This window comes from Balaenoptera physalus, assembly GCF_965194825.1.
Source record: "Balaenoptera physalus genome assembly, chromosome: 15".
Taxonomy (NCBI): Eukaryota; Metazoa; Chordata; class Mammalia; order Artiodactyla; family Balaenopteridae; genus Balaenoptera; species Balaenoptera physalus.
In genome coordinates, this window is record NC_138894.1 from 87,430,809 (window position 1) to 87,458,322 (window position 27,514).

Consider the following 27,514-nt stretch of genomic DNA (forward strand, 5'->3'; position numbering starts at 1 on the left):
CAACCCACATATATATCAGAGGAACATTCTCCTAAAGTATATGCATACAGTCTACAAAGATCTTTCCTAGTCCCAAGGGGGATGGTGTTTTACATTCCAGAGCAGCTTTCCTTTCCTTTCTCGCCTCCTCCTGTTCCCTGTCATGCAGTAGTCCGTGGCAAGGGACCCCCTGGCGCATATGAAATGGGGCTCATAGCGGTGTCATTCCAAAGTGATCTCCTTGATCTCCAATCACTCCCCGTTGGCCATGCAAAGATCAGGAGCGTGCTTTCAATTTATAGTTTTATCTTTTCCTTGGGCCAGACCAAATTCTCAGCATGGGCTTCCCCCCTTCCCCGCCCTAGTCCCTGTGAGGGGCAGGGAGAGGTATCACGATGTATTTGCCCATCTGTAGCAACCCCTCAGGGAGCAGTGGGGAGCAGAAACACGCTTCCCACTCGAATAATAGTTTCACCTAAATTCATAGAATAGTCTATAATTTACAAAGAACTTGGATGACCCTTTGCACCCCAGGTTAAAATTTAAAAAATAAAAACTATTAAAATAACCAAGTGGTTTTACGTATATTGCCTCATTTAATGAATTATCTGGGACCCATATAGCGCTAGCAACTCTGCCTCCAAAAGAGCTTAAGAAGCTTCATCTAAGGCTGTTGGAGTGTGTCTTGGTGTAGAGATTTGGAGGGGTCACCTCCTTCCCCCTCCACTTCTGAGGACAGCCACATAATTTCTCATCAAGTTGTCTGTCCCCTTATTGGCAGTTTTGACTTCACCTCACCTTGGTGCCTCTCAATGATCTCTAAGCCATAGGCTGTTAAGATGCTAATGGAGGAAAAAAAAACAAAAGTCATTACCTGAAGAAAGCTGACTCCTGAATTCCCCCCTTTTCATTCTGTGCAGTGGTCTTTCTTGCTCTCCTTCCAAACCAGAGGGCAAAGTGAAGGGAGCTGGCTGCCCTTATTTTACTTTCTAGAAGGTCACCGGTTAGATACATAAAAGGATGCATTTCTCCCTTTAAAAAGAGGCTTTAAAGATATTTAAATCACCCAGGTTGCCTTCCACGTGGCTCCATGAAGTAAAACAGCATTAATGATTGTGTAGGATGAAGAGGACTGTAGCAAGTCAGACACAAGGGGAGCAGAAATGGGAAGGTTTTTTATGAGGTTTATAAATTTTGCACCTTTATATACTTAATAAAAAGCTTGTGTCTAAATTATGAGAATGTTCTTGAGAATGAGGCATGGGTTTTTTGGAACCTTTAGTATCTGAGGATATTTTAACTGCAAAATAATAACTTGACTGGAACTCCTTTGACTGGGTAAGTAGTAAAAATGACAAGGGGCATTCAGAGATGTTTTCATTGGGTCTATTCATCACTGGAAACTTTAATACAGTCGGGATTTACTGAAAGAATAACATACTCCTATATATTAAATGCTGGGGGTGTTATAACTTTGAGTGTTCTTGGAAACTATCTACTCAATTACATACGTTCCTCCAGAAATTCAGCTGAGATTACCGGCATTGCACTTGATAGAAATGATTTCAGACTATTCCTTTTTGCAGATAATGACTTCTGTGTTTCCTTTCACTTTCTTTCTAGCACAGCTTACAGATTAGTTATAACCCTGAATCATGGTTATGTGGGATTTTCCAAGGTTGATGGAAACTCCAATTTTGTTGCCTGTGAGGGAAAAAAAAAAAATCAGAAGCTTTTCTTGGGGCGGCACTTACATCTGAATAACATTGCCAGGTCAAAATTAGTTAATTAATTAAATAAATCATTGTCTAGTGAAAAGACTCTCAAGTTTAAATTCAAAGTGATGGCAGCAAAGAAAAAGCAAAGCAAACATTTTGAGGATAATTGAGGGAGTGAATATGCAAGTCCTCTATGTATTATAAATCACTATGCCATTGCTAATTATAACTGAAATTTATCAATTCAAGCGGTATTAATTGAGATCTTTCTGGGTATTATGTTAAGTGCTGTATCAGAATAAAAAGGTAAAAAGAAGGCATGGTTTCTGCTTTCAAGGAGCTTGCAGTTTATAATAATATTAACGGTTAGCATTTACAGGGCACTGTATGCTCAACAGTGGGCAAATAATAATTTAAAAAATAAACAGGAATAAAAAGATACCATATACAACAGAGCCTTTGAAGAGGCTAATTGTAAGAGCTGAGTTTGCCTGTGGACCTATCAGGGTCCTGGCTAAGTTTGGAGGAAGCTTCAGGAAGCCCTGAAGACGTAGCACATCTAAGGATCGTACTTCTCCTCTCACTAAGGAGGAGACCCTAACAAGGATCTAAGGACTGCACCGCTTAAAAACTATACTGCTGGCTGTCGTGTACGTTTCAGAGCCCTGCGGTGGTACACCTAGGTCTGCCTGGACTTAGGCAAACCTTATCACAGAAGAAACTTCCTAAGCTCCAAGGCAGCGCCTGTATGGTCTGCTGAGTGTTATGCAGCCTGTAAAACCCAGGGGCAAAGATGGTCGTGATGGGGACTGGTAAATCTTGTGCCTATCAAGAGAGAGATTATAATGACTTCTTAAAAATAATTTATCATCTAAGAGTCTTTAGAAACTAGATATCTTAAATCTAGAAGCCACAATATGTTAAGTTCTGGGTTAAATGCTGTTGAGTTGGTGACTGATTCAGCCCGGTATCCTGGGAAAAATGTGTTCAGGGATGGGTACAATCATTCAATTTCTACAACAAACTGTGTTGGGTACTATTATTAGTCTCATTTTAAAGACCACAACCTAGAGGCTTAGAGAGGTTGAGTAAGGTGCATAAGGTTGTACAGTTTGTGCAGCTTGGGTTCCAGTAACAGACACTGCTCTTGATCATAAGATAAGCACTTAAATTGGAAGAGGAAGTCAAGAGTTCCAAACTCTGCTTTGGGAAGTTCCACTGGGGAGGTGACTTGCTTAAACAAACTCTGAAGAACGATGAAGCATCTTGCAGGAACGGGAATGGCCATGTTAGGGATAGGGACCCCCTAGGACAAAGGCACAGAAGGGGCAGGGAGCAAGTGGGGAAACACAAACACGTTCACATGATGCCCAGAGGGGAGGCTTCCCAGGGTATCAAGGACAGCCTAGGCAGGACTCGGTTTACCATCAAAAGGAGTTTGCCCTCTCTCCTGTAGGAGATGGGGATTCACCAGAGGTTTTGAAGTAGGCTGGTAATGAATTTGGGTTTTAAATTAAGAAAGATGAACCCTAAGAACTATAAAGGAGTAAAGCTTAGGGTCCCATGGAGGCGTTGAAGCACTGGAGGGTAAATAGATGACTGATGGCTCGGAATCTCCTCCTTCCTCACATTTACGTTACGAGGTAGCCAGAAGGAAGTGGGTATAAAATGTTTAAACAGAAGCCTCTGAGCTGCTCCAGCAGGGAGGGGGCTAACAGGGTGATGTGAGACGTGAGAGGGACTTCGTTTTTGACCACTGAGACGTTCGTTTTCAGTTTGGAAGCAACTGTGATATCACTTTTCCTATCAGAAATCATGTGATTTACATTGTATTCTCCCATGCACACACAGGGGTGTGCACAGACACACACACCCACACACCCCCAGAGGCGGAACACAATGTCAGCTTACTCAGAAAGAGACAGAAGCCTCTCTAATGTCTGTCTGGAATCAGTAAATGTGCCTAGCATTTCAAAGATCATATTTAAATAAATGACTCTACATTAAAGTGAGAACTCAAGCTAATTACAGAGAGAAACAAAATTCCTTCTACTGATATAGAGAGAAATCACAATTGCAGAGCAGTTTATGTGAGACAAGAATGGTGTGTAACACACAGATCACCTTCAGGACCTGAACCATGAAAAGGGAGAATTTTTTTTTCGAGTTTAGGGTTTTCAACATAACTTAGGAGAATTGTCAAGCTAACATTAAGATAGCACTATAATATTGGAAGCCCAAACACCAGATATATCAGACAATGGAATTGTATTTATTAATGAACAATCATTTAAAAAATAATGCCATTGTTATAAACAAAAATGTCTATAATGCTTTAAAATAGCCTGTTAATAATGGTAGATGCAAGGGATGGGAAGCCCTACGTGAATTCACTGACAATCAACCCCAGGCCACTTTCTGAATAGTTTACTAGTTTACCTGGGAATGACCAACTGGCCCAACTCCAATTCTACAGAATTTATTAGCAAATGACCAGTAGAGTAATTTGTTAAAGGACCCTTTTATCTAATACTTAATTAACCAAAAAAAGTAACAGCTTTTTTATTAACCACTTAGAAAGTGTATAGCAATTATTTGTGTTTCACCGAGCCTGGCCTAATGTTCTGTGCATTACAGTTTGTGAATTTTGAATTTCACTGTAATGTATAGCATGGGTGTCAAGGATTTCAATGAGTGTACAGACTCTCGCTCCAAGGGCATGTTAAATCTAGTCTTCTAACTTCCCTACTTTCCTCAGTCCACTAATTTACTTTCTTGAGTAGGAGAAAAATGAGGGACTTGTACAGAGAATTTTGTGGATTTTGTGCTTGGGGAGGATTTTGCACCAACATTTTTCCATGCTTACTTTGTTAGGCATGCATCACTCAGATACATATATGTCCATGCAGCCACAAAGACTCTTCTCTAGTCTTGGATAGTCTTTGCAAATCATTAACTACACAGAGTAAAACAACACTGTTTCTCATCTCAAATGATGCCCACTTATCAAGATAGGATACTAAAGAGTTGTGTCTCCATCACTGTCTCCATGGGTACTGTCTCCACGGGTACTGTCTCCATGGGTACTAAAGAGTTGTGTCTCCATCACTGTCTCCATGGGTACTGTATAATTTCTGTATCATTAAACAATAAAGAGTAATTGAGTTCCCTTCCCCTGATGTAAATTTTCAGACAGAATCTATATATTTCACAATACAGGTAAAAATAAACATGTAGTTCTCATTTCAGATACCTAGTCTTTTCTGAAATGCTTAATGCTTTATAGGCAAGTGTATGGGCTAGTCCTTACAGAGTCTACGGTGTCATAATATGAATTTGTCAGTCTGACTAAGCAAGTCAGGTCTGTGGGTGTGGGTGAGAGTGTGGATATTTGTGTAAGATGTATGCATGTGTATTGATTTGGTGGATGAGTGATATATACAGATAAATGAATGACATGTTCCCAATCTTGGTGCACAGTTCAAGTGGTACCACCCCTTTTCTCTCAGTTATGAAAGCAAGTCAGTAAATCAACTAAATAGAAAAGGGAGTCACCTGGATTAAAAGACACTGAGTGAAAGAAACCTATCCTATCATTTATAAATATAAAATATTTAACATTTGTGACCTGCCTGACAGGTGAAATTCAAAATATGAAAAATTACAAACCAAGAGTATACTGAATATTAACCATCCTCAAAGGAACCAGAACTGCTATGAATTTTATAATTGGTTAATAGAAAACTCCCCCCCCCCCCATTTTTTTAGTGAATCAATAAGTCAACAAACTGGTCAATTGGCGAGTCACTGAGCTAGTGATCCTTGGTGAATCGGTTGGCTTGGAGATTTTGAGGGACGATGACTATGGCAGAGCCACAGTGGTCTTCGAGTAAGGATTGAGTTGTATGTTTACTAGTGTTTATATAAATTGGAAGTAACTACTTGAAAGCATTTGTAGATACCATGGATTGGAAAGTAAAAACTACACCTCATTTAGGAAGAAGAAGTAAGAAACAAAGAGGAGAAAGAGATAGCATCTAAAGAAGGAAAGCATAACTTTCCCAGAAATCTGCAGCCTGCTTCTGCTTACGTCTCATTGGCCAGAATTGTGTCACATGGTCGATCTTAGCTGCAAGAGAGTCTGGGAAATGTACTTTTTATCTTGGCTCATTCCATCCTCAAACATAACTGGAGTTCTGATCATAAGGAAGGAAGAAAGAGCGCTTCGATATTGGGAAAAACACCTAGCAGTGTCCATCTGCCAGAATTGAAGTTTCTCTTTCTCATTGTCTTTTCTTCTCACTTTTTAAGTCATGACTATGCTGGCTTTTTTTCTTTTTTAAAGTTGTTGCCCCCTTGTCTCCCCATTGAATTATATTTTATTTAGAATTGTAGCAGTTCTAAGGGCTAGAGATCATCGAATTCCACCCCCTTTATTTCACTGATGAGAAAACTGAGGCTCAAAACTGCAGTTACCTGCCCAAGGGCACACAGTGAAGTAGAAACCACAAGTAGAGCCTCAGTCCAGCACTCATCCCCCAGGGCCATGCTGCCTTTGGGTAATGAGGAAAAAAAGTCAAATAGACAAATTTCACTTTTATTTTTCCTAAGTGAAAACTCCAGTTACCAACTTCTTTACATTTTAAATTATTTGCACTTGTGGAATTCAATTTCTAGCCAGCCAAGCATAATTGTAACACATTGCCAGTTTTTCTTATTAAGTTTCCTACATACTTTGTTATAGGATCATGCAGCTGCCAAAATGGGATGGGGGGTACATAGGGGTTTTTCTTCACTCGTTAATCAAAAAGATTGAAGGCCAATATATGAGAATAACCTCACAGAATGCTACCCAAAACTGTTGCTAGAAAAATACCCCAAAGAATATTTGCAGCTTCCTGCCATTTTCTGAACAACTTTCAGAGATTGCTACACAATAAGGCTATGTGATAGACTGGGAAGGCTCGGTGTGAGGAACACGGGACCTGGTCCTCTTTCAGTCTCTTCTATGAAATGAATGATCTTGTGCAGGTCACTTTCTTGTTCTGACTGTCTTCTGCAGTGAGGAGAGGTTGCTCTGGAAGTAGGATCTCAGCTCTAGTTGCACACTGGAATGAATCACTGAAGGGCATTTAAAATTGTCAGTGTTGATATTCCCCCAACTATTTGATTGTATTGGTTTCCAGGGTAGGACATAGGTACCAGCATTTTCTGTGAAGCCCCCTAGGCAATGCTAATATGTAGGCAGAGTTGAAATCCACTGGGCTATAATGAGCACTGATCTTGCTACTCAAAATGTGATCCCCTGACCAGCAGTATCATATAACCTGGGATATGGTGAGAAATGCAGAATTCAGGGTCCCGCTCCAGACCTGCTGAATCAGAATCTGCAAGGACCTCAGGTGATGCAATCTACTGTCAAGTTTGAGAAGCACTGCTGAGATTCCTCTCAGTGCTCTTATTTCATGTTTCTATAATATTGGGTTTCTTTCTTGCTCAAAAACCTTCAGTTGCTCCCCATGCAATCTCAACTCTGCAAACTGGTGTTTAAAGCTCATCATTATCTAACCCAGCCTTCTCTCCAACCATTCCTCCCATTATGTGTGCTGATCTTTAGAGACCTCTGTTCTTTCCTTATTCCCCAAGCAGCCCTTGTTTTCTTCTGCCTGGTTGGCATGGCTTCCCAGTCTTTCCCCAGCCAACTGTGGCTTGCCTCGGCCCACCACGCATCGCTAGCACTTACCCTTTCTGCTCTGGTTTGCAAGTTGCCTGAGGTACCTTGAATTGTTACCATTGGATTTTGTTTTCTCACCTCCCTATTTAGACTGTAAGGTCCTTTAAGACAAGGACTATATCTTAGCCATCCTTGAATCCCAAGTGCGCACTCAAAAAAATATGGTGGACATCTGTTAAGTGTTTCTATCAAGGCTTGCTAGAATGAGAACACCAGTGACTTGGGAGTCAAGGGAGGTGGATTTTGTAACCCCCAATGATGTGACCTTCTCTGGGTCTCAGTTTTCTTAGTTTTCTTGTATATAAAGGCCTTCAGTTACCTTCCAGTTCTGGTGTTCTAAGTCTAGGTCTTTGTTGGGACCCAGTTTTATCCAATCATGGTCCCTGAAGATTGAACCCTCAGTTCTCTTGTATTTTACCAGCGGCGGTTTGCACATGTAAAGAGTTTTTAATTTATACCATCCTTCATGTGAGATTTAAATATACTATCTTATCCTGTCCTTGAAAATAAGTGCTGCCCCATAGGTCTGAAAGTGAAAGAAACCAGGGTGATTTCAGTGAGAATCAGGCAGCTGAATGAGTGAGAAACCAGATAAATGTGGTTTGGTCTTTCCATTACCTTGTTTGGTTTTCAAGGGAATTGTGGTCTTTTGTCTCTCAAGGATCTGGTTTGGGATCAGTTGGAAATGTGTGGTTTTTGCCCTGCAGATGTTTTTGCTCTGAGTTACACAGCTATCTGGTCAATCACAATAAGCACCCTTCACAGCCATTTACAACTTACACCCTACATTCTCATTCAGTCCTGCAACAACCCTGTGATGGAGATACACAGGGGCCAGGATTGCCCCCATTTGGAGCTGATGAAGCAGGCTCAGAGAGGTGAAGCGATTTGCCAGTTATTTTCTGTGTTTTTCAAAGGTCTGGTTTCTGTTTTCTCTGTCCCAGAAGCCCCCCGCCCTGGGAGGCTTATCAGCCCTGTGGAATCGTTGGCCCCAACTTGGATGGAATTTCTAGGGCTCAGTCTCAGGATCCTGTCAACTTGATAATCCCCTTGGGGAAATTCTTCAGCATATCCAAGTATGAGAACCACCTTGCAAGTAAATGTCCTCTATCCCTATAGAGAACTAATAATCTACATCTCGGGATGGCTGCATTGACTCCCTTCCCCAGGCAAAAGCTTGGAAACTGGGTGTGTTTATCACAGTCAACTGAGCAGCTTTTAAGGAAGGTCACCTCAGTAAGCACCATACTGGGCCAAGTGACACAAATTCTGCATGGAGTGGCCTGGGAATCTTATTTTTAAATAGTTGTATAGATGACCTTGATACTCAGCAAGGCTTGGGACCTATTGTCCTATGGTTAAGTTGAAACCAGACTGGGATATTCTTAAAAGGCTGCAGTCAACAGAGAGAATAATTTGTAACTGGATACTCTGATGCACTTAAAATGGGGCCTCCTATAGGGCTCTCTGCCTACCCTCTTCTTTATCTCCTCCAGAAAGACCTCTTTCCCCTACTCAATAGAGGTCCCTTGAAACACACCTAAATTCCTTGAAGTCTTTGTAGGAGAGAGTAAGGCTGAGGGAGAGTTTTCCAGATTCTGGCTTTATGTCTGAGGCCATCACTTGTCATGCTTCCACATTAGGGGACACTAGGCTACACGCAGGCTTGGGCCTCAGCCAGTAGCTTCTGGACTTGAACCTACTGGTGTCCACTAAGAACAGCGTTTCCTCTACTACACGGAGTCAGATAAAAATAGAAAACATGAGCACTCATGTTTTATAGCACTTTTCCATTCACAAAGCACATCCACATCTTTTTATCTCATTCATCCTCCCTCATAGCAAACCTGTGAGCTAGATGTCATTACCCACATGTTATGGATGGTGAGGCTGAAGCTGAGAGGTAAAGCGCCCTGCTCAGTCGGGGCTGATGAATCACAGAGCTGAGCAGACCACCTGGGGGTTCCGATTCCAGGTCCACCGCTCTTTCCACTGTGCACATCACACCCCACCTTCTCACATCAGCCTTGGTGGAGCAGGTGTTTTATTCTCATCATCAGATGGCAGAGCTGAAGTTAGAAATGATAAGCCCCAAGTCACACAGCTCCTAAGTGTGAAGACCGGGATTCAAACCCAGTTGTCTCAAGCCAACTGCTCTTCTTGTTCATGGCTCTGCCATTTTCCTGGAAGGCACAAATCCTCAGTTGTGTTTATTACACATTGATGACATTTGCCCTTACTAAGAGATCATCATACTTCAATGGAACCATACACACATACTTGGATATACACAAAACCAAAACAAAAGATGTTTTTAACTAATATTCTACTGCCATACACTCTACTTTCCATTTTATTCTAAAATGCTGGTTCTGCTAGGTGAAGTACGTCAGACAAAGACAAATGTCATGTGATATCACTTATATGTGGAATCTAAAATATGATACAATTGAACTTATTTACAAAATAGAAACAGACTCACAGACTTAGAAAACAAATTTATGGTTACCAAAGGGGAAAGGTGAGGGGAGAGATAAATTAGAAATTTGGGATTAACATATACACACTACTATATATAAAATAGATAATCAACAAGGACCTACTGTGTAGCACAGGGAACTCTACTCAGTATTCTGTAATAACCTATATGGGAAAAGAATCTGAAAAAGGATGGATATATGTGTATGTATAACTGAACCACTTTTCTGTACACCTGAAACTAACACAACATTGTAAATCAATGATACCCCAAGATAAAATAAAAATTAGATTAAAAAAAATTTCTCCAAAGAAGATATACAGATTGCCAACAAACATATGAAAGGATGCTCAACATCAGTAATCATTAGAGAAATGCAAATCAAAACTACAGTGAGGTATCACCTCACACCGGTCAGAATGGCCATCATCAAAAAACCTACAAACAATAAATGCTGGAGAGGGTGTGGAGAAAAGGGAACCCTCTTGCACTGTTGGTGGGAATGTAAATTGATACAGCCACTATGGAGAACAGTATGGAGGTTCCTTAAAAAACTAAAAATAGAACTACCATACGACCCAGCAATCCCACTACTGGGCATATACCCTGAGAAAACCATAATTCAAAAAGAGTCATGTACCACAATGTTCATTGCAGCTGTATTTACAATAGCCAGGACATGGAAGCAACCTAAGTGTCCGTCGACAGATGAATGGATAAAGAAGATGTGGCACATATATACAAATGGAATATTACTCAGCCATAAAAAGAAATGACATTGAGTTATTTGTAGTGAGGTGCATGGAACTAGAGACTGTCATACAGAGTGAAGTAAGTCAGAAAGAGAAAAACAAATGCCGCATGCTACCACATATATATGGAATCTAAAAAAAATGTTTCTGATGAACCTAGGGGCAGGACAGGAATAAAGACGCAGACATAGAGAATGGACTTGAGGACACGGGAAGGGGGAAGGGTAAGCTGGGATGAAGTGAGAGAGTAGCATTGACATATATACACTACCAAGTGTAAAATAGACAGCTAGTGGGAAGCAGCCGCATAGCACAGGGAGATCAGCTCGGTGCTGTGTGACCACCTAGAGGGGTGGGATACAGAGGGTGGAAGGGAGGCTCAAGAGGGAGGGGATCTGGGGATATATGTATATGTATAACTGATTCACTTTGTGATACAGCAGAAACTAACACAACATTATAAAGCAACTATACTCCAATGAAGATGTTAAAAAAATAAAATAAAATGCTGGCCCTGACCCATTAAATTTGTTTCCTAATCCACTGAAGGGCCATGACCTGGAGTTCGAAAAGCACTCTTCAGAGTGTTCAAACGTTGCTTGGGGTATTTATTTACACTTTTTCTGCTAGGTCAAAACCACAAGTGGAGAAATTGGAACAAATTCCTTACTGGTTAGCCTTGGCCCAGATCAGCTTGGGCCCCTCTGCCCAGTTCCTTCCTGGTTTCCCTGGCCACTTGGGTGGGCCTCCAGCTCCTGGCCGCCTCCCAGGCTGCAGAGAGGGGGTTCGCGAGGCTGGAGGAAAGTGCCAGCCCCACACGGGCTCCTGGATAATGAGCACATCCTTCACAGCTTACCCTTTCCTGACGCCTGTGAACAGTAATAAAAATGTGAGCAAACAGGGAGAGTTTAGTGTGTTTATTGCTGCTATTGAGAAAATAATGTGATAATAAACAGGGCCGGTAATGGAAATTGCTTCTAAGAATAAAATTATGTTTTATGAGTTACATGCGGCCATCAGAAAGTGTTTTCGCTCTCCAAGTGGGAGCTGCCTGGCTGTCTGGTGCTGTTCCACCAGGCCCCCCTCCCTCCCCGGAGCCCTACTACTCGCTCCACTTGCCAACTTGAACTTCTAGCCTTATTGACTTCTTGGCATTGCTGATCTTTGGAAACGGGGCAGCTTGGGTGACATTGCATTTTAATTAGTGCATTTAATCCCTGGCCTATGTGCTGATGCCTGTTACTTTTCTTCACCAAGACTCATTAGGCCTGGATAAGAAGACTCTTCTTTAGTGTATGATGTATGAATTAACCCTGGGCACAGTTTCAATGGTCTATGTGGAAGAGGATTGCCTTTTCTATCAGCTAATCGCCCATCCTGTCATTAGCACGGGCATCAGAGTAAAATGAAAGCTTGAGAGCTTTGCTTCTGTACTAATTAGAAAGAAAATGACAGAAAAATGTCAGGCTTGAAGACCTGAGTTGGCTTTGATGACACCCAGACTTTGACAGGCTACCGACAAAATACCCTGTCAACCTTTTCATTCTGACTTTGTCCATAATTCTGCCTTACACCCTGTCTTTTCACCATGCTTGCTTATATCCCTCTTTCTGTTGGGAATCTTTCAAGTGCCAGCTTTCACCTGTCCAAGTCTTACTCATGCCCCAGTGTCTCTCCTGACTGTGATAGCCTACGAGAAGTCATGCCAAACCCCGTGAGCTCTTCCTTCCCTATGTGATCCCCATATACTGTTAGGGAACTTGTCCTGGCCTCCTGAGTGTTAAGCTAATTGCATCTCATCCCTTATTAGATCATAAGCTTGTGGATTCAGATTGTGGTTGCTATTCGTCTCTGATCTGGCCCAGGGTTCATCGAAAGCCATCTGGGTGCATGATGTAGCAGTCAATCCAAATGAAGAGGGATTGACCCTCAGATCTCCATCACACGTGATGGGGCTGGGCTAGGGTGAGGCAGGAGAAGCCCCTGGCACACAGAATGTAAAGAGACACTTGCAGGACCCCAAGAGGGAGTCTCTCTTGAAAGTGTTTTCCCTAGGTGCCTCTCATGCCTTACCCCAGTCCTGGCATTGGTGGGTAGACTGGGAAAAGACTGGAGGTCTCTCTTGAAGAGGCATTTGCTGGATTCCTTTCCTGAGGACAATTTAGTCTTCTCTGATCAGGATTTTTAGAATCAGTAGAAGAGAGGCTCCTCGGCTCTGCCATGGTCCTCTTAAGGATGCTAATTCTGTGGTTTTCCTCCTCACCCAATCCAATAGGGCTCCAGACCTCTATTGCTGTACCCATGGTTTCATGGGCATGTCCCCAGGCTTACTCATCCTTGGTGCCCCTGTCTGGCCCTTCATCTGTCCCTCACGTGGGATACTGCAGAGACTCCTTGAGATTCCCTGCCTTTAGAGTCGCCCCACCCTTGGCCCAGTCTACATTCCATGTCACAGTGGGTCAAAAAGCTGCTCTGGGTCCCTTCTTCCCAGCCATCCTCGTTCTCCTCGTCTCACACCATGGCAGGTGGAGACCGAGTCCCCAGAGACTGCAAAAGATGAGATGGGTGGGACATTCATGGGTTTTACAAAGATTTCCTACTTAAGCTGTGATGGCAAACCAAAGTGTTTAACTGGAATTATAAATTAACTTCTTTAAAGAGTAGAATGCTTACACCATGATAACAGGTTAGGATATTTGATGGGGTTCTGTCTTCAGGGTAAGTGTGAATCCATTCATTCATTCGTTTATTCATTCAGCAGCGCAAGAGTCTGGTCTAGATGCATCAGGAAGTAAGGCCGACCTGGGGGTGTCTTCACGTTCCTTACCTTCTACAGAGAAGAGGCAGCGTGAACCAGGACGCAGTCCTTGAACAAGATCATGGTAAGTTGCATAAGTAAGAGGAAGAAAACAAGCCGGATAGGATCGGGAAGGGCTGAGGATGGGGCTACAGCAACGGGGAGCCCTTCAGAGGCAGGGCATCCATGCTGAGACCTGAGGATTAGACGAGCTGCCAAGGGCATCGCCGGGCCAGAGCCAGAGCGGCAGCTGGAGGCTGGGGCTATCTTCATGGGTTTGAGGAGCAGGATGGTGTCATGCAGCTGGAGGAGAGTGAATGAGGGCAAGAGTGGCACCAAAGGGACTTGGTGAAGTACATGGAGGTCATGTTCAGCAAGGGCTTTGGACTTTATTCCTGCTGGAATTGGAAACACTTGATGCGTGTTGACCAGGAGACTGACATGATTTGATTTACATTTGCAATGATCCCTCTGGCTTATGTGCAGGCTGGATTGCTAAGGGCCCAGAATTCTGCACAACAACCCGCCCCAGTAACCACACTTTTAGATAAAACACAAAGGTCTGTAACATACAGAATACACGGAAGACTCTTTAATTTGTAGATAGTCTTTGTATGTTTCTTCCTGGCTGGAAACTTATCTTTAAGAAAAACAAACAAACAAAACCCAAAGCCTTGCTTTTTGTTTGGAGTAAATATTTACAGTACTCGTTGTAATAATAGTTGTAAGGTTTTCTTCCCTTTTCCTCATTCTTTGTTATCAAATCCATGACACCCTCACGCTGTTCTACACGTGCACAATAGACGCTTGATCTTTGCCTGTGTCCTTTTCCAAGAAAACTGAATATAAGTCAGTGGCTGAAGGAGCAGATGCCATTTCTTTGAATTCGTCACAGAGAGGAACATGTTATTTACCCACGTCCAATTTTACTTGGTGTTTGGAGTAGCGAACATCTTTAGGGGCAAGACCAAACTTTCACAGTCCTTGAACATCATCTCATATATGACACTTTTTTGGTAAAAGCAATCTCTGGCCCTTACTGTAGTCACCAGGGTGGGGGGGGGGGGGTTGTGTAGCGAAGGTGGCCCCTATGCACAGTTGAGTATATTCCCTCTGTGTAATAATGACCTTCTGTAGACCCACCCTGCCACTCTCTAAATCTTTTTTCTCCTTTAGTCTGATAAAGTGGCTTTAGGGAAGCAAAGATGAGGTATTTAGAAAGTAAGAGGGAAAAAGGTGTGTGTGTGTGTGTGTGTGTGTGTGTGTGTGTGTGTATGTGTGTGTTTTATTTTTTCCTGTGAAGGGTATCGGTTTTTCACAGGGTGTTGCCTCTACTGTGAGTTAGTGGTTCTCAAACGAGGCTGAGAAGCTCACTTGGGCGATCAGCTTAAAAGGACAGTCCCAGCCTGTCATGGGTTGAATTGTGTCCCCACCCCGCAAATTCCTGTGTTGAAATCATTATCCCTAGGACTTCAGACGTGACCTTATTTGGAAATAGGGTTGTGGCAGATGTAATTTGTTAAACAAGAATGAGGTCATACGGGATAAGGTGGGCCTCTAATCTAATATGACCGGTGTCCTTATAAAAAGGGGAAGTTTGGACACAGAGGCACACACATGCAGGGAGAACACCACTTGAATGCAGGGATTGGGGTGATGCAGCAGAAGTCTAGGAACTCCAAAGATTGCCAGCAAACTACCAGAAGCTAGAAAGGAGGCCCCAGAAGGAACCAACCCGGCCGACACCTTGGCCTCAGACTTCCAGACTCCAGAACTATGAGACAATGAATCTGTGTATTTTCAGCCCCCCAGTTTGTGATCCTTTTTTTTTTAAAAAAAATTTTATTTATTTATTTATTTTTATTTATGGCTGTGTCGGGTCTTCACTTCTGTGTGAGGGCCTTCTCTAGCCACAGCAAGTGGGGGCCACTCCTCATCGCAGTGCGCGGGCCTCTCACCATCGCGGCCTCTCTTGTTGCGGAGCACAGGCTCCAGACGCGCAGGCTCAGTAATTGTGGCTCACGGGCCCAGTTGCTCCGCGGCATGTGGGATCTTCCCAGACCAGGGCTCGAACCTGTGTCCCCTGCATTGACAGGCAGATTCTCAACCACTGCGCCACCAGGGAAGCCCTGTGATCCTTTGTTACAGCATCCCTAGGAAACAAATACACTGCCTGGTCTAGCTCCTACTGAACATGCTCTCTGGGAGAAAGCCCAGGGATCTGAACGTTTCAAAAGCCCCTCACTGGCTTCTGAGGACAGGCTGGGGCTGGGACACACAGTTCTGTCTCCCTGCCTGTCCCATCCCTCGGTGGCCACAGATACTACTCTCACATTTGGTCCCCTGCTGCTCTCGTTGACTTGCTTGGTGGTTTTTAGGGCTCTAGTGGGTTGTTTGGACACGTCGCAACCATGAAATAATTAGTCAAGATGGGACTGTTCACTTATTAAAACAGACAGTTGTTGACGTTCCTCTGCTTAAAAAAAAAATTTGCTGGTGTACCATCCTAGTACCTAGCGTCACGTACAAAAAAGCCAAACTTCCAAATGCATTCTCTGCACCTCGCCTGGCACTGACTACACGGTAAAGCAAACGTTGTTAAAGATGACAGTCTTTCTAATTTCAAAGAATTCAGGTAACATCATTTGAAAACTCTGGTTGCTGGGCTGTTAGCTAAATAGAAAGAGACTGTTCTTCATTCTAAAGTGTCTGTGGGACTCAGTGTTCTTTCAGACAGACAACAGAGAGAAACTTCTTCCCAGACAAGGCCAGTTAGCAGGGTACATATAGAGACCAAAGACAGGAGGGCACTTTTAATTTTATTTCTGGCCAATCTGACCTCCAAGACCAGCTTCCCTGTCCTACAGCCCCGGCTTCACTGTAGTGATCAAGCAGAGGTGTTTTTTATGACAAGTCTGTGTCTCAGGAACCCGTAGCATCCTTCAACTCACCCTTTGGGCTGGAATTTATCAAGGTTGTTCTGAGCCCACAGGTGATTTTTTTTTTCTCCTGAAACTTTGGTAAATTTCTGCTCAGCCATTTTTCTACTGCTGAAGCATGAAGCATCGTTAACATGCTCTAAAAATTGTTTAGATGCTTTCCACCCACCTCCAGCCAAATAACAGGAGCTGCTTTTCTTTTTTTTTAAAGTAAAAATTTTCCATGGCCTCTTTTGAGAGCAGGAACTGGTTCTTTGTCACAGTATGAAATTTTCTCCTTAGCCCGAAAGGGTACAGAAGAAAGAGCGTGGGCTCCAGGAAAAAGACAGACTCGAGTCTGAATCACACTTTTCCAATCACTGTTTGATGATCTCGGGCAAGATATTTAATCTTGTTCCCAACCTTGTTTTCCTCACCTATAAAATGGGACAATGACACCTTTCAAGTTTCTGGTGAGGACTGGTGCTGATTTATGTATAACAGCTGGGGATATGGTAGTGGAGTTCTCAAACCTGGATTCCCATGGGAACTTTTAAAATGAAATCGCCCCTACCTGGGACAAAGTGAATTTGATTCTCATGGTAAGAGTACACATCTGAATAATTTTTAAATTCTCCAGGAGATTCAGAAGCCCAGTGAGGATTAAGAACCAGTGGCCCTAACAAAGATGAACTTCAGAGGTGTAACGCTAAGTGAAAGAAGCTGACACAAGAGACCACAAATGGTATGATTCTGTTTATATGATGTTCTAGAAATGGCAGAACTGTAGAGATAAAAATAAGATTAGTGACAGGGCCAGGGAGCTTGGGGAAGGGGATTACTGCAGAAGGGAAGAGAGGAACATTTTTGGGTGAAAATGTTTGATATATAAATTTGTTAATACTCATTCACCGGTATGCTTCAAAAAGTAAATTCTCTTGTCTGTAAATTATACCTCAATTCAAAAAACACTGGTAGCATAGGTCCTCAATCACCATTATTTTGATGATGATGATGCAGTAGCAGGAAGAAAGCAGCAGGAGTTCAAAACAATTTCCAAAGGTTGTATTTTTTGATGAGGACCAGCTTGAAACTCCTGAAGCATTACAAGATAGATAGCCATAAATCCATAATTTGAAATGTGCACATTAACATGAAGGCATTTGACATGCTTTTAGTTCCAGATGTTCAGGTAAGCATGCCGAATGGGGTTTGCTGACTCTTTCATTACTAATGAAGAATAAATAACAGATGACTGGAAAGAGTGTCAGTGTGGGGATGAACATTGGAAGCACGTTGAAACCGAGTTATTCAAACTCCCTGAGGCTTTCAAGAAAACAATCAAGAGAAGCACAGGCTCTTGGGAAATTCTTCCTGAGTCCCTTTTCTGCTGGGGCTGGAAGAATGGTCCTTCCTTTTACTCAGGTTTGCAGAAGAAGCCTTGAGAACATGATATGTCTGAAGAGCAAAAATGTAGGAAGTAGATAGCAGCCAAGACCTGTGGTGGAGGTTTCAGCCTGAGCTGGGTCAGGGCTCTCACTCAAGTGTGAGAACACGGGCATCCTGTCCTGTTCTGCTGGTAATCAGAACTAGGGCTCACATCTTGGCCTGGTTCTTTGGAACTGTGTTTCCCCAGCTCAGAACAGGTCAAAATGTTCCTCCCGTCTTTTTCCAGTTGTGTAACCTTTGACAAGTGATCTAAACTTTCAGAATGTTAGCTTCCACACCTAAAAAAGTGGGTGATGTTGCCTAGTCTGCTGGATTTGTCAGACAAAGTAGAGATAATGTACATGAAGTGCCATGCCCACTGCCTGGCAAAATATCCTATATTTGATAAGTCAAACCATGGTGGGCATTGTTCTCTTAGGTTTATCTGTTTTAATTCATTTACTTGTTTACCACAGCTGTATATGAGGTGTATATAATTGTTGTTGTCGCAGTGTATGAATGAGGAAACTGGGCACAAAGAGGTTGGTAATTTGGCCAAGGACAGATGGACACGTACTGACTCTGCATCCTTTGCTCTCAGCCACTTGGCTCTACCATCCTTGATGTGTGCAGTAGGCTTGTGTTAAACCATGGGAATCTGCGGAAAGTTCAGCGTCTTTCATGTATCCTTGGGTAGGATTGATTCACCACAGATCTCTAGATACTCTGCTGATCTGTGTGTGCATGTGCACCTGTACTTGGTCAGGGAAGGTTGCTCAGATGCAAGGCAGTGAGTTTTGCAGTAAAGCCTGGAGACCTTGGGTAGAATTCCTGTCTGCCCTTTCCGAGGTGTGACATTTGGCAGGTCACTTGATGTCTTTGGGGGCCTTCATTTCATTTCTACAAAATAGGAATGTTTATGTCCATCTTACCAAAGGGTTGGGAGGGTTAACTAAAATGATGGATGAACATGTATCTGGAAGATTGTCCGAACGTATAGGATCTTGGTAAATATATCTATTTTTAAGATTAAAGAGTGAAGGTATTTTTGAGAGAAGCTTGCAGCCTAGCAAGGCTCGTGGAGCTTGTATTTCTGGCTTACTCTTTCAGTTTCCACTTTATTGATGGTGGTTCCCAGGCAGAGCCCTGGTGTCCGTCCTGCCTTCTGTTTTTCTGAGTAAGGAAGAAGCATAGCACTCACTGTTAAGGGCAGAACCTTGGGTCTGCAAACAGAGTGAACTGATTTTTGGTGACCAAGGCCTGAGTCCACTGTTTTGTGTCCAGGGTGGTGACTGGACTGGGGGCCATTCCAGGGAGGGAGGAGGCTTGATCCCTGTTCTCAAGGAACTTGTCAACCAGCTTGGGTGCCAAGGCAAGCACTGCATTTTAGGATGGTTACGGGGGCCTGTAGTTGTTTATCTTTGCATCTCTAGCCCCTGGTCAAGTGCCCAACACACACTAACGGTTTCATGAATGTTGAGCCATGAAGGTCTGGTTACCGCCAGAGAGAGCTAGCAAGTGCTCAAAAGTGCTGCCACCTACAGGTGGGCAGGACCACTATGCATTTGTGGGCTTGGGGACTTCTCTTTATGGACCTCAATCAAGCCTCTTCTCTCCCTGCTGGAGGCTCTGCGAGGCTGCTTGCTGCTCTGGGGATTGTTGGCAATTTTCTCTAATTGATGCTTTATTAGTAATCAGGAGAGAGTTTCCTTTCCATGCTGGAAGAGTAGCTGTCAGTGAACAGAGACATACCACCCAGGCTGGTGGTGTCTGATTTCTTAGCCCGCAAGGCTGTGGTGTCTGGGAAAGGCCAGTGGGCAGAGAACTGACCTGTACTGAAAACCTGTGTCTGTTATTACTTAGTTTTGTGACCTTAGGCATGCCACCCTTTGCTAAGCTTCAAATGTCTTACCTCATCTGGTACTGTAACCAGCTAGTACATGCTGGGTGCCTACTGAGTTCCAGGTCTCCTCACACAGGGAGTAAAATTTTCCACTTAGGACAGCTCCCGGGATCAGCTGAGGAAACAACTATGGGTACCGGGAAGAGGCCTGGGCTGTCCTCTGGCTTCACCGTGTCTTTCTGTCACCTTCTCTTTCTCCAGGCCTCTGTTTCCTCCTTTGTAAACTGGTCATGATGGTCCCTGCTTAGTGCTTAGGGTTGCAAAGTCAGAAAAACTGAAACAGTGCTTCTGAAAGGCCTTGGGTTTTAAGTTGTGATGTAGGAAGACATTAGTGTCCTGAAAAAGTGGTCCTCGTGCCTCAAAATTTCCCCTTCCCTTAAGCCCTTCATATTCTGAAATCTCCCTCCTGGAAGACCTCAGCTTCTCTCCAGGGAGAAATCAGCCTTCGAATGCCTGCCTTGCTGCCCACCCCCGGAGGTAAGGTAGGATCCTGGAGGAGGCGAGTCTTGACCTGGGACTCAAGGCAGCTGGTGTGACCTGGAGCAGGGGAGGGATGCCCTTTCCCACACCCTCGATGTGAAAATTCTTTGGAAAGCCATTTGCCTGTAACCTAGTGATATTGCTGTCTCTTCGGATTAGGATTTGAACTCGCAGAGGGTCCGAGTGGATGTCTCATCCATCCCTGTCTCCTCAGCCTGAGCCTAGTTCCCTGCACAGAGTAGTGGCTTTATGAAAATGCACTGAATTAAGTGGGATTGAATCACTAAACCACAAAGACACCTGCTGGACTGAACATTAACACAAGCCCTAGCAAGCCTGGGTAGAGATCATTCTTGAAAGCTGGTGTGTCAGAGGTGGGGACGGAGGCAGGCTTATTCTCCCTGACAAACAGAGACTGTTTTCCTATACCCCTTGGGGTTTAATCTTTTCTTTTGAATCTTGAAAGCCCATGGTGTTGAGTGCCGAAGCCCATTACAGAGCAGTTGTCCTTGGAGCTCAAGTCCCCTTACGGTTCTTTTCGTGGGAGGCTCGTATGACGGGCTCTGACATGACTTCATGAATCATAGACACTGCAGCCTCTTAGAAATGCTTTTCACCTGCCCAGCTCTGCCAAGAAATAGAGCTCTATTTCCCTGCTGGCCTCTGAATGCCCTCATCATCAAGGAAGGAGTTTTCTCCCAAGCCTTTCCTTTGCCTCCACCTTAAAGGAACATGTAATCCAATACTGAAAACGCCCTAGACATGAGGGCACCCTAGACATGAGGTAGAAACACTGCGGGGGCTGATCTAATTGAAGGAGGGCAAGAATGTGATTCTAAGAATCACAGATCCGAGGAGGGTGAGGTCAGGGGGCACCTGGGGAGAGGAGGCCTGAGGAGGTGAAAGGCGTGCTCTCAGGAGCAGGTCTTACACCGGGTGTGGGTGAGGCGTGACCACCACGGTCTCGGAATCGCGGGATTATAGAGAGTTCAGGGGCCTTGCTTCCCTCCCAGTTCCACTGCTCTCCTTTGTCATCCCCCATCAGCCCCTGCTGCAGTGTTTCTAAGCACATGGAGGTCCCGGAACGTGGGTGCCTTGGGCCCCGCATCCCTTCTGCTTGCTGCTCCCTGTTTAGAGCGCCCTGGCTCATTGACCTATGCCCGGATGTCCTATGCCCAATAATTCTAATAATTATTTAGAACAGACACCAATTTGACTGAACATTTTCTGGGATGTTCTATATACTTCTATCAGAAGAGCCTCCCTCTATCAGAACACACTCAACTTAACTAGTTATTTGTGTTCAACTGTGAGTCCCGAGTTGGCCTTAAGTTGGGAAATGGCATGGCCAAGACCAATGTTCAGAAAGGTCACTATGCTGGTTTCTGTGGGAAGTGTGGCTGCTTGAGTGGAGAGCCTGGGCCAGGAGGGGAGATGGGGAACTCAGGGAGTTGTCCAGGGGGAGAGGATGAAGGTTTGCAGTGAGGATGTAAGAGGAAGACCAGTGTTGGTTCAAAGATGGTGCGGGATGAAGGACGTACCCAAGGCACTGCTGACACGAGGGATGGCCTGAGGCTTGCCAGAAGCCTATAATGAGTAGAATGGAACGGAACAGGGGACCTTCAGGGGTTTCCTACTCTCAGATAGTCTGTCTGCAAAAGTTCTCAATAAACAGGGCAAAAACACTTGATCCGAATTTTGCTGAAGAGTTTCTTGAACCAGGTGTAAAATGCCAATATGGTGGGTGCCTGATCTCTCTGAGGGTATCATGTCCCCTTCCCCAGGCAAATTGCTATCCCTCAGGAACAGGCAGGCACGCTTAGCACATTTTACCCAGGAGCCTTTGCTCCCATGCTTCCCACAGCATCCAGGGATCCACAATCAAGTTCCTGCCTAATTTTAAATACACAGCCCAAATGCCCCCTTTTCATGAAAGTCAGACGTGCTCTCTCTCCCTCTTTGGTATTCTCAAAGCTAATTTTAAGGCTAGTATCACGGTTGTTCATGTGTTTGAGTTGAATAGGCATGTAGTTTATCTATTCCTTGCTCCTTGATAGTCACATTCTTTTAAATTGAAGTATAGTTGATTTACAATTTTGTGTTACGTTTCTGATGTACAGCAAAGTGATTCAGTTATACATACATATGTATGTTATATATATTCTTTTCCATTATGGTTTATTACAAGATACTGAATATGGGTCCCTGTGCTATACAGTAGGACCTGGTTGTTTATCCTTTCTATATATAATAGTTTGTATCTGCTAATCCCAAACTCCCAGATCAACCGTCCCCTTCCCACCCCCCACCCCGCCCCGTTCCCGTTGGCAACCACAAGTCTGTTCTCTATGTCTGTGAGTCTGCTTCTATTTTGTGGATAAGTTCATTTGTGTCATATTTTAGATCCCACATATAAGTGGATAATCATTTTTGTACCCTACTCTCTATAGACCCAATCTAACAGCATACTTGTACATAGCAGATGCTGAGAATTGTTCTTGAAATGAACAAGGTACCTAGCCTAGCCTAACTGGGTGCCAAAGACCACGGTCACCCTTCTTCAATAAAACAATCAGGGAGGATCATGCTTTTAACCCCTTTTTGCTAAGAAGAGCTCAGGGGTTTGGGGAGTGCGACATATATACCCAGACAGAGTCGGGGGCACGAGAACAAACATCACAAGTTAAAGTGCGTACGTGTGGGTGTGTGAAGGAGACAGGGGGTTGACACAGGTACACACAATAGATGCGCAGCGCTGAGTGCAAAATAAGCACCCGAATACTTGTACAGCTCCCTTCTTCCTCTCCCTTCTGGGTGGAATCTTTCAGGACTGCAAATACCAAATGCCCTGAAGATGCCTCCACTGCAAGAGCTGATACAGGAGAGATACAGACAATAAACCCTGGCAGGGGCAGCAGACATGCCACTTGGCAGAATTTCTCTTCGGCTCCAAAATTGGCCTTGTGTCTGACCCTAAGACTCCTGACTCCCTCTGATGGCCTTCAGTGACCTGTTGTTTGAGAACCATTGTCCATTCTTGGTGCCAACAGCAAGGCCCGACCCACCCCGCATTCTGGCTCTGCCAATCCTATTTACTTTTCATCTCCGTCCCCTCCAAACGGTTATTCCCTTAGGAGAATCATCTTGGAAGAACTACCTAACTTCACTTGGCTTTAGTTTTTTCAAAAGCCCTTCCTGTTCTGATATCTGGGGCTACAATATCATTGCCATCCCTTGAAGGCTTTTCCACACCCAGAGCTCCTTCTAGGAGCAGAGCAAATGATGGTACTTTGGACAATGGCCCGAGGCCCACGTCATCCTCTGGGAGGCCTCTTTGCTTCCTGCTGTAGAGTTCCTTCTAATCTCCCAGCCTACGGGTAAGGCTGGACTGTGCGCCTGGAAGATTTCCCTCTACCTTATTGTTTACAAATCCTTTTCAGGAACTCCCACAATCCTGGCTTCAGTCATCCGTAATCAGAACATGCTGGGCTTCCCTGGTGGCGCAGTGGTTAAGAATCCGCCTGCCAGTGCAGGGGACACGGGTTCGAGCCCTGGTCTGGGAAGATCCCACATGCTGCAGAGCAACGAAGCCCGTGCGCCACAACTACTGAACCTGTGCTCTAGATCCCTCGAGCCACAACTACTGAGCTCGCGAGCCACAACTACTGAAGCCCGTGTGCCTAGAGCCCGTGCTCTGCAACAAGAGAAGCCACTGCAATGAGAAGCCCACACACCGCAACGAAGAGTAGCCCCCGCTAGCCGCAACTAGAGGAAACCTGCGCGCAGCAACGAAAACCCAATGCAGCCAAAAATAAATAAATAAATTTATAAAAAAAATTTAAAAAAAGAACATGTTACTTTCCAAGAAGGAGTCTTTCCTTTAACCTTTACATGAAAAGAAGTCAATGGATGTGGGGCAATTCTGAGACTGTCCCCTTGCCCTATGAAAAATAGTGTGTGACACAGATGAAAAATGACCTCGCCAACTGAGCCCACATGGAAAATATTTGTTTCTCTCATCAGAGGCCAATCTACCAGCAGACAAATATAATGGCTTACGAATAATTCAGTTATGCTTCTCATCTGCCCATTAATATTGCTTGCAACAAATATCCCGATATTATTGAGAAGAGGCGAGTGCAATGTAAGGGAATACTCTGAAGGGAAATTGAGCATGCCAAGGCCCTCTGGCCATGGGATGGAGCCTGGATCCTGTGGAGACTTTGCATCCAGAAAAGTGACAGGTGTTTCTCACTCATGTCAAGGTCAGAGCCACAGTGAATGTTCCTGTTCCTTTGTTGTGGTCATGTCATCAACCAGTGATCAACTGACATCTACTCTGCAATCTTCCCTTTGTAGGGCAGCCATGAAATTTCGAGCGTTGCCTCCATCCTCAGCTCCAGAAATGGGCTCTGATTTGCCTAATGAATCAGAGAAATCTTATTGCCTTGCCATGGTCATGGGTGTGGGCTTCCCAGGCCTAAATCAATCAACACACAGCTGTCTTCTCGCGATGCGGATTGGTTTTGTCACGGCCTCATGGTCCATTTCAGGTCAACGAGATGTGAGGGGAAACGTGTTGGATAATTTGGGGTGTAACTTCCCACTCTCTCTGATCCCTTGAAAAAGACCACAGCCATTTTGCCTCTGTGAGCCTGAAAATGAACTCAAGCCATAGAGGAGAACACAGCTGCGTGACTAGGAGAGAAACAGCCCAAGGCACTGGCTTCAGGCAACCAGGTTTGCTCTACCTCTGGGCTTCCGATTATGTGAACCGAATCATTTGTTCACAATTTATTGGTTTCTCTATGATTTGAAACATAACACAAACGAAATGATGGAGGGAGGGTTTTATAGACTCAGTGGGAGAGTGGGTAAAGTCAACAGTGGGGCTGCCTGAGGACTTGGGAAAAGGCAAGGAGGGGTAACAGGAAGGGTGTGCTTTGGGAAATTGACAATTGCTCTAGACTTTTCAGGAGGGACTGTACACTGGACATTGAGCTCCTTGAGGAGTCCATGTTGTCAGCATCTAGCCCTAGTGCCTAGCACAGTGCCTGAGTGTACTTTGTGGCTAAATCAATCAATGAGTGAATAAATCAGTGAATGAATGGATCTTTTGTTGCTCCAGGCCATGCAGATTGGTAGGTACAGGAAGGGCTAGAAAAGGTGTCAGTGAGAGGCATTGGAGCAATCATTTGCCAAGTTCAAGACAGAAGTGGCCAGCGTGAGATGACTCAGGTCCTCTCTGGTGACGGAATGAGCTGGACAGACTCTGAAGAAAGTGGGACACCATGACACCTGCGGTTAGAAGAGCAGTCTTGGAATTAATATTTGGAGAGGGGTACCTGTTAATCAAATTCATTTTAGAAGTGTTCCGTTGAGAGACTTGCAGGCTTGACAGGATTACAGATCTGCCTGGTAAATATGTTTTCCTGGAAGTGGTGGGACGGCTCAAGCCCTGTGGAGAGTGACAGTCCCATAAAATTACTCAGAAGCTGGTTCCAGGGGCTTGGGCCCAAAGACTCTCAGAGTAATTATAGTCTCAACTGCATTATCAGTGCCAGCCAGGCCTCCTGAGAAGCTGAAAATCAATCTCTATCACTTTGCTTTTATTTCTTCACCAGCTGCAAGATAGAAATCAACTGGGGATAGCCTGGAATTTAACATGTGCTTATCTCTTTCGTGGGCATCATTGAAATCAGAGAGTTCAATTAAGTCATCCAGTTGCCAATATAGAATTCCCCAATTCCTGGAGAGAGGATTTGAGACCCTCCCCTTCCCTTCCACAACTCCTGGCGTTTCACTCCATTAATCATCCGTTTTCTCTCCTGTTTCTGAGCCTCGTGCTCTGCTTTACTTACAGCATAGAATCACACCCACATCTCTGTCTTAGCAAACACACTTCTGCTTCAACCACATTTCCCTCTAGTTGGTGCCTCCTTTACGTCTCTACCAAAGTCCATGGAGATCATCTGGACCAAGGCTCCAGGTTTACAATCTCCAGTTCTGCACCTTCACTCTGATGCTGTCTGCACTTAACTTCTGTCCCCTCTCCTCTCCAAAACATCTCTCAGCCATGACCTCCTGGTTGCCAGATACATTGGGCATTAAAATGCTGACGACACTTAGATAACCATGCAATGATCATCAAACTCGGACCCTTTGCAGGACCACTTTCAGAGCAAATGGGGGAGAGTGTTGGGACCACACACATCATATGACTCTCCCAGAAGAATAAGGATGAGGGGTGCTCTAACAATGAAACAGTTTTACCAATATTTGTTCACCTACAGACAATGGACATGTGGCCTGGAGAGGCAAACCAACTTGCTTAAGGTCGTACAGCATATTAGGACTTGAAACCGGGCCTCTTGACTCTAAACATTCATTGAGGATTCACTGTATACCAGGCACTGTTCTAAATATTTTACAACCGTAACTCTCATGAAAACTCTATAAATTAGATACTATTACTCTTGTTCTCATTTTACAAATAATGAAGGTGAGGTACGGAGTGGTGAGCTACTTGCCCAAGGCCACAGAGCTAGAAATGGCAGAGGTTAGATGGGACCCTAGAACCCCGTGCTTAACTCCTATGCCATGCTACCTTTCCATTGTCTTGTCTTACTGTTTATGCCAGACTTTTCCAGCCAGGCTTTGTGACATGCTCCATGGTTAGAAGTGGTCCTAGATAATCTCCTTGGCTCCAGGAAGAGCTGGGAGTGGGGGTGGGGCTTGGGGCAGCCATGGCTTCTAGACTGGTCCCCGATTGCTGGGAGCTGCCTTGACTCTTTACTCCAGTGGGTCACACAAAGGTAGTTTTTCATGTTCCACGTGACATGCAATAATTTAATAAGTATTGTTCATGGAATGCAATATTAACCTAAGCACTCTGCAAATATTTGTTGATTTATTCAGACGGCGTGTTAACGTGGTGTTGTGTATGAATCTCAAAAATCTTATAATAGCTGCTATAAAGTTTGCAAATGTACTGGGATGGGGTAGGGGTTGGGATAAGGGGAAAGAAGAGGTTCTGAAAGAATATTCATTACACAGGAATCAGTGCTCATTTTCTATGTAAATAAATACCTTCTCCTGAATTTCCCATAGGGCTAACCCTGTTCTTGGGGGAAAGCAGGGTGGGGGGGGGGGATGAACTGGGAGATTGGGATTGACATATATACACCAATATGCACCAAATAGATTAATAAGAACCTGCTGTATTAAATAAATAAATAAATAAATAAATAAAAGACTGACCCTACTCTTACTTAATATTGTAAAATGTTCTCTTGAAATTAGTCACAATTAATTATACAGAATTCC

The 27,514-nt window shown here is 44.1% G+C and overlaps 1 protein-coding gene across 1 annotated transcript in view; it reads left to right on the top strand.

The window, feature by feature from the left end:
• Positions 1-18,839, top strand: part of LOC309643615 (uncharacterized protein) — a 313,524-nt gene extending 294,685 nt beyond the window's left edge. Inside the window, exons 3-4 of the mRNA XM_082426443.1 lie at positions 13,421-15,270; positions 15,587-18,839. The gene's annotated coding sequence lies outside the window, so the exon portion shown is untranslated. The remainder of the gene's footprint in view (positions 1-13,420; positions 15,271-15,586) is intronic.
• Positions 18,840-27,514: the final 8,675 nt, after the last annotated feature.